Below are 11,141 nucleotides of genomic sequence, written 5' to 3'. Positions count from 1 at the left end.
GGGTACGTGTCAGGCTAAGCAGGGTAAAAGGGCTTGGTGTGGCCAGACCAAAATAACCATCAGAATATGTCGTGTGAGTAATGGGATAGTCGTTTTGTCTCTTACCAAATGTTTATGGGTATGCCACGATCAGATGGAATCATTGCTTGTGTGTTTTTCGTTTGCCGGTGTCGACACTCACCTTAAACCTAAGGGTAATAATATATCCAGTGAGGCATGGATCATCCATTGATAAAGGAAAAAAAAACGTTGTTATTAATGCATGATCATAAACAAAATATACATGGAAGTTCGCACTCTCTGCGGTCGAAAAATAGAGTCCATTACGGGCTAATTGGCAACTAGAGTCGGTAACATCTGAGGTTTTAGGTGGAAATGTTGTCAGTCGGTGTGCGTGCGCGTCCACGTAGGTGTGTTGGGGTGAGAGCGCACCTGGAACTAATTCTGTGCGACTTTTGTGATCATTCAGTGTTTTTCTGTGAATCAAACTCTTGTTAGAATTAGAGACTCGAATAGTCCGTTGCTGGTGAGATTGTATTATTAGAACAGTTTTGATGTATTAGGCAGTTTGTTACGGAAAACTTGGAACACTGATGCTGAGGTAAATAAAGTGTTGCGTCAGACTAGCAAGCAAACTGTGAAAACAGCGTCTGACTGCGACGCTACAAGCTCAGGTGGCAGTGGAATTATCTATGGCAAGAAAATGAGCTGTTGTGTGTCATCGTTCGTCTGTTACAGAGCAGTTCCGGAGCGGCGTTTGGTAGTGTAGAGGGACATTGGAGGGATCCATTTGAAGAAAGAGGACTTCTTGCTCATTCCAACAATATCGCAAATATGGTAAGTAACATGACGTCATGTATAGTTACAACAGTTGAGTTTTCCGTGACGGCCGTGAACAAACGGTGGCTTGTGGCCTTCAGTTATGGATTTGTTCGGAGGCTGTCGTATGCTTCCAACGTAGGAACTGAGGGTGCGTTTTTAGCTCGCAATACTGGTGTATCCTCAAGGCATTTCACGGTTTGATTGGCTGGCATCTACTAATATGGGCTTGCTTGTCATCCTCATGACAGGTGTACTGTCAGATCACAACAGTGAATATGGTGATGTGTTAGCAACAATGGATTTTTTTTTTTATCGCAACTGGACGAGGAGGCTGAGGAAATCACAACCTTGGGAGAGATGTTGTCTTTACCTTACAACAGTGGAGAGATTGTTGTTGAATGTTAAAACAATGTCGTTTAACGTCTCGACCTTCGTTCAAAACAGTGGTGAAGCTTTATTTGGTGAGATTAAAATGTTTTGTCAGTTCCTGTTAGTGGATGGAACACTTGCCATAAACTCGTCACACTGGTGACGCTGTCCCATGTGGCAGCTTGCAACACGGATTGAAAAAAGTTCAAGTCCGTACCATGACAACCATCGCCTCAGGCTGGGAGATCACCCGATTCATTCTTATACCCTATTTCCTTTTTTAACCCCGAGATGGGTATGAAAAGGGCATGTTTGTCTATGCCATGCCTTAAGAGAAACAGCTTCGTGGATCATTACTTTGTGAGGCGCCCAGGGTGGGTAAAGGAAGCCATCATGGGGGGTTAAAGAATGCCGGAAACCTCACGTGTGCCGTTCCAGCCGACCCTTCGCTCGATGCTGACGCTGAGAAATATGAGACAACCCCCTAACCTGACCCCACAAACGTCGGAAGGTTGGGATAAACGACCTCATAACTTGGCCGAGTTGCGGCTGGTGGTGGGGGAGGACGAGGGGTTGATAAGACTCAGGTCACGGGTATTCTCATCCTTCCCTCGCCTCCCCACAGAGAGAGCGAGTCGACCGTAGGCCTTAGAAGGCAGGAGGGGAGGGTGTGACTCTGGGGATGACGGAAACCCAGCCTGCGGTGGGTGGAGAGGGTATAAGGCAGGAGAGTGGGTGAAGGGCGCGGTAATGATGGTAGCAGGTTAGGGTGATGCGCTAAGGGTGAGGGAGGGGGTAGCACCGTTTATGATGGAGGAAGAGTAATATTTCCGGTACGTTTCCGACGGGCTAGTTGGAAGTTATACACTTTTATTACGACTTATTTCTGAGGGTGATGGACTCCTGACACGACTAATATATATATATATATATATATATTCATTCATATTTGTTATACTTTGTCGCTGTCTCCCGCGTTAGCGAGGTAGCTCAAGGAAACACGAAAGAATGGCCCAACCCACCCACATACACATGTATATACATACACGTCCACACACGCCCATATACATACCTATGCATTTCAATATATATATATATATATATATATATATATATATATATATATATATATATATATATATATACATACGTATATACACATGTACATAATTCATACTTGCTGCCTTTATTCATTCTGTCGCCACCCCGCCACACATGAACTGACAACCCCCTCCCCCGCACGCGCGCGAGGTAGCGCTAGGAAAAGACAACAAAGGCCACATTCGTTCACACTCAGTCTCTAGCTTCCATGTATAATGCACCGAAACCACAGCTCCCTTTCCACATCCAGGCCCCACAAAACTTTCCATGGTTTACCCTAGACGTTTCACATGCCCAGGTTCAATCCATTAACAGCACATCCACCCAGTATACCACAGCGTTCCAATTCACTCTATTTCTTGTACGCCTTTCACCCTCCTGCATGTTCAGGCCCCGATCGCTCAAAATCTTTTTCACTCCATCCTTCTACCTCCAATTTAGTCTCCCACTTCTCGTTCCCTTAACCTCTGACACATATCCTCTTTGTCAATCTTTCCTCACTCATTCTCTCCATGTAACCAAACCATTTCAATACACCCTCTTCTGCTCTCTCAACCACACACTTTTTATTACCACACATCTCTCTTACCCTTTCATAATTTACTCGATCAAACCACCTCACACCACAGATTGTCCTCAAACATCTCATTTCCAACACCTCCACCCTCATCCGCACAGCCCTATAGCCCATGCCTCGCAACCAGATAACATTGTTGGAACTACTATTCCTTCAAATATACCCATTTTTGCTCTCCGAGATAACGTTGTCGCCTTCCACACATTCTTCAATGCTCCCAGAACCTTCGCCCCGTCCCCCACCCTGTGACTCACTTCCGCCTCCATGGTTCCATCCGCTGCTAGATCCACTCCCAGATTTCTAAAACACTTCACATCTTCCAGTCTTTCTCTGTTTAAACTTACCTTCAGTTTACTTTCCCTCAACCGTGCTGAACCTTATTACCTTGCTCTTATTCACATTTACTCCCAGCTTTCTTATTTCACACACTTTACCGAACTCAGTCACCAACTTTTGCAGTTTCTCACCCGAATCAGCCACCAGTGCTGTATCATCTGCGAACAACAACTGACACACTTCCCAAGCCCTCTCATCCACAACAGACTGCATACTTGCTCCTTTCTCCAAAACTCTTGCATTCACTTCCTTAACAACCCCATCCATAAACAAATTTAACAACCATGGAGACATCACGCACCCCTGCCGCAAACCGACATTCACTTTCCTTTGTTCCTACTCGTACACATGCCTTACATCCTTGATAAAAACTTTTCACTGCTTCTAGCAACTTACCTCCCACACCATATACTCTTAATGCCTTTCACAAAGATCTCTATATCAACTCTATCATATGCCTTCTCCAGATCCATATATATATATATATATATATATATATATATATATATATATATATATATAGAGAGAGAGAGAGAGAGAGAGAGAGAGAGAGAGAGAGAGAGAGAGAGAGAGAGAGAGAGAGGCGAACTTGTTAACGTTACGAATGGTCCGAATTCTGATTCACAAAGGTTGAAAATTAAGGTGACCGTAAGTTGGTTAAAAAATGATAAAAGATTCACTCATAGCATTATTTGAATAAGGCACACTGTAGGGTGTTGATTATTCAAGTTTTGTTATCATTCTTGCACAATTGCAGTAGGTGATGGATGATTAGCGTCTCCACGGGAAAGCTGGTCATCCAGCCCGATCTGTGAGTGATACTCTTGATTTATTGTGAGTCTTACGTTTCGAATCATTACTACAGTTTCCAACTTTTTTCTTTTCAAATATGAGGACTGATACCTGTCTTTCACTGGACAAGGAAAAAAAAAAAGACTTCTACTCCAAAGAATGATGCGAGTGTGAAGAGAAAATTATCCAATTAATGGTCAAACCACCTTCTCGGATATTTCCTAATTATGCAATTTGGGTTTGATGTATTTGTATGCCTCCTATCTTATCTCTGATGTGTGAACAATATTTATTGACTTTACCAGTTTTGTCAATGGTGGCAGCCTTGGTTGAAGTCCCCCATACGAGATTTCAAACTATCTTGTTATGAAGGAAGCAGTATGAACGACGCTGCTTCCGATGAGGCTCGGAGTGGCAAACACGACACACTTCTGCCGTAGCTTTGAGTGAAATGTAATGGAAAATCAAGAAGTTTTCTATGATGTTGTATGAATTTTTGTCATGACTGTTTTTCATAGTATTACGGCTAATTGAATTATTACTGCAGTATCTACTCTTTCGAAGGAGACCCCAATGTAATGTCTATATGAGGATTCGATTGTTGGTCGTATGGTCTTTAAATCCACCACTGTACCAAAGTCTGATACTAACATATCGTGGAGAAAAACTTGTTTTTAAAGTAATAAGTGGTTGATGAATCTGAAATAACAGTACAAGGGTGAACTGATCATTACTTATCCCAAATCACACGTATGGACAGCGGTAATACAACAATGCTTTGACCCAGTCAGGAACATTAGAGAGAATGATAAATGTTTGGGGTCAGATGGAAGCGACTGATAATGATTGTCCCACATAACAGCACATGAGGGTGAGTTGATGTCATTGTGTTTACCGAGTTTCCATGGAAACAATCGACCTGGGAGCGAGGGCATCCAGCATCTAATTTCTGAGCGTCAAGAATGCTGTCCAGCACTGCGAACTAATTGGATGATTCGTAAGGACGCAGTTACTATGACGCTGCTGATGGAATGGGTTCAGCTACTACTCAATTGATACCTGATATCTATGGAGCCTATGTGTTGATCATGAATATGATACGTGTTAAAGGAAACTCGCCTAACTTACCGTAAGATTATATAAGTTGATAACCTAGCCTAGCCGCGCGATCAGTGCTACATTGTTGGCAGGTATCTTCACCCACTCCATTAGCCTACTTTGCACTGCTTGTATTTCGGTGAACTGTTTACTGCTGGACATAGACGTAGCCTGAGGGAGACACATAAAATCTTGATATATTTACCGCCATTTATTGCTTTCCCGTTTCATTGCTGGTATATCCAGTACGCAACCCCCAATATCAACAGACAACCAATGGTAGTTTAGTCGTTCCGCCACGGGTACGCACAATAGAATGCTGGTTTTTTTCAATATTTTTTTTTTTTTTTAGGCGAGAAAGTGTCTTTCTGAAGGCCAGAATTACATTCCAGACAGCAGTCGCTATGTGGACGGAATTTCTGGACGTCCTTGTGTTTATGAAGTGTTAAAAATAGAAATGTCAGTAAATGAATGAATAAGTAAAGAACGGTTTATTGAATTCAGGTAGCCAATAGGCTGTTACTAATATTGTTTATACCTTATGCACTTCGTGATGGTTGGTCGAATATTGTGATAAAGTTACAGTAATATAGTAGTAGATATCACACATTTCTGCAGGTCTGTATGTATGTATGAAGGTATATTTTTTGTGTTTATGCGTATATATATATATCTTTCATACTATTCGCCATTTCCCGCGTTAGCTAGGTAGCGTTAAGAACAAAGGACTGGACCTTTGAGGGAATATCCTCACCTGGCCCCCTTCTCTGTTCCTTCTTTTGGGGAAAAAAAAAAAAACGAGAGGGGAGGATTTCCAGCCCCCCCTCCCCACGCTCCCTTCCCTTTTAGTCGCCTCCTACGACACGCAGGGAATACGTGGGAAGTATTCTTTCTCCCTTATCCCCAGGGATATATATATATATATATATATATATATATATATATATATATATATATATATATATATATATATATATATACAGAGAGAGAGAGAGAGAGAGAGAGAGAGAGAGAGAGAGAGAGAGAGAGAGAGAGAGAGAGCTTACTTACGATGAGATTTTAAAAGTGGAAGATACAGAGTAGCTTTTGTTTGTATGTTACAAGGAGACAGCTTTGCTCTTGTGTTCCTTCCTCTGTTAGCCATGTGCATACACCATGTCTTTAGCCTTGTTGTATGTACACACACACGCACACACACACACTAGCAACCCGTGTGTGTGTGTGTGTGTGTGTGTGTGTGTGTGTGTGGGTGTGTGTGTGTGTGTGTGTAGCTAAAAATTGCCACTCCAAATATGCTTTAAGGGTCGGCAAGTGTCCAGTGAGAGTGGTACCTGCTGGTAGGTCGCACCTGGGAGGTAGTGTGGTGGGGGATGCCGGGAGTGGCTAGAGATGAGGGAGGTAGCCTGGCAGGAGGTAGAAGTAAGGGAGGCCGGGGACGAGGACTGATGTTAGCAGGGGATGAGGTAGGGGAAGAGGGTGCGGGTAGCGTGGGCGTTCTGGGGGGTATGGGGTGACGGGGTAGGCCGCCTGGCCGTGTGGTGGGCTGGCTGGCCTGGCGGGGGTCAAGGCTATATAAGCCATAAACCGTTTACACTTTCACCTCACCTGGCGGTGGGGGTGGGGCGGCCCCCGTCTGACGGGGCAGAGATGAGGAGGGGTGGAAGGGGACGCCGTCATTCCCACAACCAAGAACCACACGACGCGTCGGTTCCGTCTTCGTCCGTCGACGAACGAGACGGTCTATCGACTCCCGACATTTTGGGGTTCAGGGGAGGCGACGTAACCCGGCTAAGCGGTAGGGTGTTTCATGTGTTCAGTGACACGGTAGTGTAAGATGGCCGGCAGTAAGTGAATACATTGAGAATATTGTGGACGAGCTTGGGTACCCGACTCTGCATGGGGGATTGAAAAAAAAAGGCTTTAGTAACTCGAAACCATGAATGGTGGCCTTTAATGGCCTTCAAAGGCCAGGCTCTAGTACCTTTGGATGCTGCCGTTTATCCTGAGTTACCTTCGTTATAATTTGAGGGTATGTCGTCTCTTTTCCGTGAATAGAAAATTTTAAGTAATTTGTAAAGGCTTTTGAAAATCACCCATTGGTGGCCTCAATACAGCCAGCCTTCAAGGCCAACTTGCGGTAGCGTAAAACATTGCAATGATTCTGAAGAACTTACGTCCAAAACTCTCTCTCTCTCTCTCTCTCTCTCTCTCTCTCTCTCTCTCTCTCTCTCTCTCTCTCTCTCTCTCTCTCCCCCCCCCCCAACCGACACCGGCAGCCCACACAGCAGTTTGGCAATAAACTCGCTGACACGCCGCCACCACCACCACCGAACCACCACACCCTCAAAACCTCGGAATACACTCCCCTCCCGCACGGATCATCGCTCGTCACCAAAACCGACGCTTGTACCAATGAGAGCTCGTACGTTAGAACAGTCCTCTACCGTTGTGAACGTCATGAACACTCCATGAATGAGTGCATAGCCAGGCGTGTATGCGGCTCGGTTTCGTCTTAGGCTATGTGGTATGTCAACGACTGTATTACCATTTATCACGTTCAGTTCGGTGTTTGATGTATAGATTTGTAGTAATTCCTCTGTAAGTACGTCTGTATATCTCTGTCTCGGTGGCTGTGTCGATGTACCTCACTCACGTGATTACCCAGAGCGTGGAAATATCCAGCCTTGACTTGATTTTAAGCTCGTTGTGACTGGTTATCTAGTGACTATGATCACTTCCCAGTTTTGTAATAGCTGTAATACTTTAACTCTGTATTTTCTGCCGAATGGCTGCTTAACTCAATAAACTTTTATTCATGTATTTATTCATCTATTTAGTTATTATGCACACACACACACACACACACACACACACACACACACACACACACACACACACACACACACTGCGATCAGGGACGTTATTTTAAGACGTGAGAATGAGGACTTCAAGTGAGACTGTACGTGTCACGAGTCATAATTATAGTCTGTACCTGGAGGTCTGGCCACACACTGTGCTCGTTTGGGAGTGTGAGGAGGTTCGTGTATCTCTCTCTACCTCCAACATCCACGAGGGAGGGGACTTGGTCAAGTCCTCTACCTGCCAACACCCAGTGGCTGGGGACCTCAGTATCTGTCATTATTAGGAGGCACGACAGTTGTTTTGTTTCCTCCACCAACATTCAGGGGTCGGGATGCCAGTGTCCCAACATCTAGGGGTAGAGGAGTTGCCTGCGCCCCAACATTTAGGGATAGAGGAGCTGCCACTGCCCCAGTAGTCAGGGGCAGGGGAGCTGTCAGTGCCCCTAACATTTAGGGATACAGGAGCAGCCGATGTCCCATCATTTAGGACAGTGGAGCTATGTGGTACCCCTTGTCTTTATCGCATTGCTAGAAACAGAAAAAATTGTCTTGGTAATTAAATGACTATCACGTCAAGTTCACTAAAGCTGATGATGGTGTGACCTTCATCAGCCTGAGTCTAAGCCCGACGTGTTGGGAGTGATAAGCCCGTGGAGACTACTCCAGAGCAACTTTAGGGCTTACTGTTGTTGACGAGAAGGCTCCCAGTAGGTGGAGAACCTCACAACGGTACTGTTTGTAGATCCACCCAGCGGTGCTGTCTGTGGATCTTCCCCGCGGTATTGTTAGTAGATCCAGTACAAGCGGTACTGTGTGTAGATCCTACGGTGTTGTTGGTAGGACAGACAAGGGTAGGGACACCACGTCGTCGTCGGCCACAGACTAAGCGAGGGAACTAGACAGTCCATCCTGGTTTTAGTTCGCAGTGGTTTTCCTCTTATGGTTCTCCTCTGACTGGTTAACGTGAATTTTCGTTGTGCTGATGTGGTGTCCTACCTGTCCGTGTTTGATAAATGCGCAAAACACGGATATGCGTGATTGATGTAACCTTGTAAAAAAGATAAAGTTACGTACATTTCTCTTTCTTATTGTCACTTGAGGCTCAAATAGATTCATGTTTGGCTGTTTCCTGGTTATGGAGGAGGGAGCTCTCTCTCTCTCGTTTTATGACTCATCATCATTACAAGGTTCCTCAGCAAATGTCTTTCCCACGGATGTTTGACGTGTGTGATATGAATTCTGGCTTCAGTGATCACCCAGCAGTTCTATACTATCAAATCCATTGATATAAACTGTTGGGTATCTATGGACGCTCAGGGATCCAATCCTTTCCCAGCTACGTCTTGGGGAGGGCCATGAATTCCCCCTTTCCTGCAGGACTTGCTTGGACAAGGACATTAGGGCAGCCACGATGTGGTGAACTTGAGGGAGCGGATGAAATTAGAATAGAATAATACCACAAGGAAGGAGAACATGTCGAAACGCTCCGAAGCCTTGCGAAGCGACGTGTCGAAGCGGGGACTGAACACTGGCAGCAGGTAGGGAGGTAGATGAGGAGTATAGGCAAGGATATAACACGCGATTAGGGACATAGGTATGTATGTATTCTGGCATGTAAATGGATGAATTTAAACCGATGAGTATCCCGACCAGTATGTTGTGAGGACAGGATGAGAGGTGGGGGAATTAATCAGATAGGTGTAGTTGTGTTGGTTCGAACAGGGTGGTAAGAGAGAGAGAGAGAGAGAGAGAGAGAGAGAGAGAGAGGATGGCTATAGTGCTGCACAGTTCCCAATATAACCACACCCTTACCTCCCCTCCTCTATTGTGAGTCCAGGCAGACAGAACACACTCTGATTTGTACTCCCGTCTTGCCTCTCATCTCACTTGGTCATTCTGAAGAAGCTAAGAGTCTGTTTGGAGGACTCGGAGGGAGGCGGCGGTGGTAGGACGGAGGAAGGTTCGCCTGGATTAGAAAAGAGGATTGTCATCGTTGGTAAAACGTGGTGAACCCACGTAGCTGCCCCCACACATCCCACATAGGTGCCCCCACACATCCCACGTAGCTGCCCCCACACGTCCCACGTAGCTGCCCCCACATATCCCACGTAGCTGCCCCAACACATCCGACGTAGCTGCCCCCACACTTCCCACGTAGCTGCCCCAACATCTTACGTAGCTGCCCCCACACTTCCCACGTAGCTGCCCCAACACATCCTACGTAGCTGCCCCCACACTTCCCACGTAGCTGCCCCCACACATCCCACGTAGCTGCCTCCACACTGGACATTTACAACGTCCATTGGACCTCAAGAAAAACATTTCCTCTCAAATTTGGTCACCGTACTTAAAGAAGCACAGAACTAATAGAACAGGTCCAGAGAAGGGCAACAAAGATGGTATCAGTATTAAGAGAACTTGGGGATTACAGGGGAGTGCTAGAGGCCTTAGATTTGCCCACCGTGGAAAATGAATTGATAAAAAGGGAGCGAGTTGATCACACCCTTCAAGTTTCCAAACCAGTTTGACATTATCAACAGCGAACAATTTTTCGTGAGATGCAAAAATTGAAGAACAAGAAGAGGTCATGACAGGGAATTATGTAAGAAACTTGTTAGAAATTATATGAATAAATGCTTCGATAGTGTTAAAGTTCGCTGCTGAAGTGAGTTAGCTGTGGGGAATTTGTGAATACCGACAGCATACAGGAGTCTGAAAAGGTACATGATAAAGTAAGTTCAAGAGATGGTGGCCCCGCGGGTACAAAATTCCATCCTCTTACAGAAAAGTGAAGTAATTACGCCCTGCATGGAAAATCCCCCCTTCCCCCTCCCCTACACACACACACACACACACACACACACACACACACACACACACACACACACACACACACCGCTGAGGAAAACTACAAACTGGCATTCCTCAGAGCACCAAAGATGGGCCTCGTCTTCTGCTGTTTGTGAAGTCTTTACCGGCAGGTCTTTCTCCCCGACCGCCCCGAGTGTTACCAAGGTGGCCGATGACGTCAGAGGCCTGCCGTGCCCAGACCCACCGGCCTTGAGACCACAGCTGTGGTCTGGGTCGTCCAGCTGTGCTGTGGGTTCGTCCATTGGTGGTCTGCTTCGTCCCGAGGGGTGTCGTCCTTTTCAAGCATCCATCTGGGGGAAAGTCGAACCGTCGAG

At 45.7% G+C, this 11,141-nt stretch overlaps 1 protein-coding gene across 2 annotated transcripts in view; it reads left to right on the top strand.

Annotated features, from left to right (window-relative positions):
- Positions 1-393: 393 nt before the first annotated feature.
- Positions 394-11,141, top strand: part of LOC139754160 (uncharacterized) — a 143,808-nt gene continuing 133,060 nt past the window's right edge. For both annotated transcript variants that reach the window (XM_071671324.1, XM_071671319.1), the window contains exon 1: positions 394-837. The gene's annotated coding sequence lies outside the window, so the exon portion shown is untranslated. The remainder of the gene's footprint in view (positions 838-11,141) is intronic.

The sequence above is a fragment of the Panulirus ornatus genome, chromosome 16, assembly GCF_036320965.1.
Source record: "Panulirus ornatus isolate Po-2019 chromosome 16, ASM3632096v1, whole genome shotgun sequence".
Classification (NCBI taxonomy): domain Eukaryota; kingdom Metazoa; phylum Arthropoda; class Malacostraca; order Decapoda; family Palinuridae; genus Panulirus; species Panulirus ornatus.
This window is presented reverse-complemented; position numbering and strand designations above follow the sequence as displayed.